General features: G+C 35.4%; 1 long non-coding RNA gene across 1 annotated transcript; it reads right to left on the bottom strand.

Moving 5' to 3' along the window:
* Positions 1–641: 641 nt before the first annotated feature.
* Positions 642–2,286, bottom strand: LOC103478503 (uncharacterized). The gene is made up of 4 exons (XR_535815.3): positions 2,176–2,286; positions 2,034–2,091; positions 1,571–1,942; positions 642–1,454 (listed from the first exon to the last, which is right to left on the bottom strand). It is a non-coding gene; the product is annotated as an uncharacterized LOC103478503 (long non-coding RNA).
* Positions 2,287–2,601: the final 315 nt, after the last annotated feature.

The following is a 2,601-nucleotide window of genomic DNA, read 5'->3' as shown; positions in this document are numbered from 1 at the left end:
TGGTTTAAGCTGAATTATTATTTCTGTAAATCTCTTTTCATGTGGTGCTGCTGCCGGAGCACCAGAGCATGCTTTGTTACTCCAGAGCAACAGTAACAAAGATGAAGATTACCATTTAAAAGTTAGCAATGCATAACTTTGTGATATGCTATGTGATTCAAAAGCATGGAAAACACCAAAAATAATGGATAAGTAATTTTTATTTTACTTCCCCTCTTTTCTTTTCGTCAGTGCAGTTGACAAACTACTTAAATATAGTGCATCAGGTCATTATCTCAATCTTTGAAAGAGGAAAGACTATCATATTCTGTTTAATAGAGAAAAGTTCAAGTTTCCGTATATATTTTATCCACATTTTCATTCTAAGGGACTCTCCCACTGGTAAAAATATTTAGCTGGCGGCAAAATTTAACTCAGTAAAACATTGAATATAGATTTAAATTGCATAACACTATTACTTCTGTCGTTATTTGTGCAATTCTTCTGTTGATGAAGGTTCTTTGTGGCTTATTTGAAGTGCTAAATAAAAAGTTGAATTTTCACCACAAATGGGAGGCTGCAGCCACGACAGTCCCCCGTTTCACACACTCCAGATAATTGAGACAAAAGAGATAAAAAACATACAAATGTTATAATCTTAATACTTTGATGAAAGATTTAATACAAAAGAATAGGAAAACCTGTACACTTTGGAGTATTACGTAAATTTAATAGTCAGTGTATAATCTTACAGTTGATGAAGAGTGAAAAAAAGAAACCAGAAAAACAAGATTGTTCCATAAATCTTATTAGAATTAGAATAGGACAACTTCAGGAGATTGGAGTATGATGTAAATTTAATAGTCAGTGTATGATTTTACAGTTGATAAAGAGTAAAAGAAAGAAAAACAGCGTAACAAGATAAATCCATAAATCCTATTAGAAAATCATCAAAGGTAAAGAATCTTAACTTTTGTGCCTCTAACACATGTTCAAAAGATTTAGATAAAGTTAAACTCAGTAGGTGATATGAATCAAAGCATGCATCGATAAGAATTTCCTGTCTCTAAATGTTCTTTTTCTTTTGTAGTTTTACTAATTCAGGCCTTTTTTTGCAAAATCACTTTGTCATTATGGCAGATGGCTCTAAATATATTACTGGAATCTAATCCTGCATATGTAGTTTCACTTGGTCCTCTACTTGGTGATAAGCACAGAGCCTTTTGCAGTCTTCCTGCCCTGGAATCTCACCGTACATTCTAAGCGCTTGTTAAAATCGGCTTCTCGAGGGGTGAAGGTCAAGGTCGACGTTGTTGACCACAACCATGTATTCTCCTGTTCTGACATTGTTGACCACGTTCCTGCGCGGCTCCAGGAGATGTGGGGAGGAGATGATGGACAGACGTGAGTAACTTTGCAGGTGGCAGTCACTTTATTACTGACTTCTAAAGTCATTACGGGAGGCTCAGGAACTCCTGTACAATCAACAATTGTCACAAAATCAGTTGTTAAGTAGTTATTTAAACATGTTTTACTATCTTAAAGTAAAGAATTCAGTTTGAATTACTGAAAAGGTCTCTAATATACTCACGGTAGATGTCCAGGGTCACCTTATTGTTTGAGAAAGTGAAGCTTTTATGTTGTGGAATTTCAATTCTGAAGTAAAACGGACCAGTGTCGGTTTTTCTGATGCCATACAGCTCCCAGGTGCAGTTGCCACTTTGAAGGAATCCTGCCATTCTGGTTCGATGCTTGAAATCACGCGATAGTTTCAACTCAGGGAAAGTTGATGCGACAATCGTGTCCCCTCTCTTCCAGAATCCCTGCCATCTGTTCAATATTTTTGTTGTCTTGGGATACGAGTATACACAGGGAATGACCACACATGAGCTTTGAAGAACAGGGATTCTTGATGGCACATTTATGAGCCAGTCCTTGTGTAAGAGTTTAGATCCAGCCATCCCTGTAATGAAAGCACAAAAACAAGAAGTTAGCAAGTGGACAGTGATAGAATGATGATATTCCATGAATTGTCGTTTTAAGATTAAACTTACCACAAACCATAAGAAATGAGAACCACAATTTCAGATCCATCATCAGTTGACTAGAAGTCTAAAAACCAAGAAAAAGATTAAGATAAATATATAAAAGTCTTTTGTGAATTTTTCTTAATCTTCAAAGTAAAGATCCACTCACTTTGAAGTTTCTTTAACAAATAACTCAAGTTAAATCTTGTAAGATTTGAAAGTTTGAAGCCAAAGATTATGTCTCTGTCCTACTGTGTGGTGAGAGTGAGTCTTGTGCTTATAAAGCAAAAGTTTAGACCTTGAAGCCAGAAATTGCTAGTTTGCAATCAAACTTTCCCAGCATCATAAGCTGATTACGTTGCTTTTTGTTTGCTTTTGCCAGGAACAAATTTTAGATGGAGAAAAAAAAAAAGTAGCATATTTACTAAATGAAGTCTGCAACAATGTGGTATTTGAATAAAATGGTTATGATGTAAAATCAGTACAAGCATCCTTATTGAGGACTTCCTGAAAGTCAGCACAGTGTACCCAGCATTAGCTGTGGATCAATTAAATATTGTAATGCTTGACTTCAGATCACATCTTTGGAATAATA

This window comes from Poecilia reticulata, chromosome 16, assembly GCF_904066995.2.
Source record: "Poecilia reticulata chromosome 16, P_reticulata-male-v2, whole genome shotgun sequence".
Taxonomy (NCBI): domain Eukaryota; kingdom Metazoa; phylum Chordata; class Actinopteri; order Cyprinodontiformes; family Poeciliidae; genus Poecilia; species Poecilia reticulata.
This window is presented reverse-complemented; position numbering and strand designations above follow the sequence as displayed.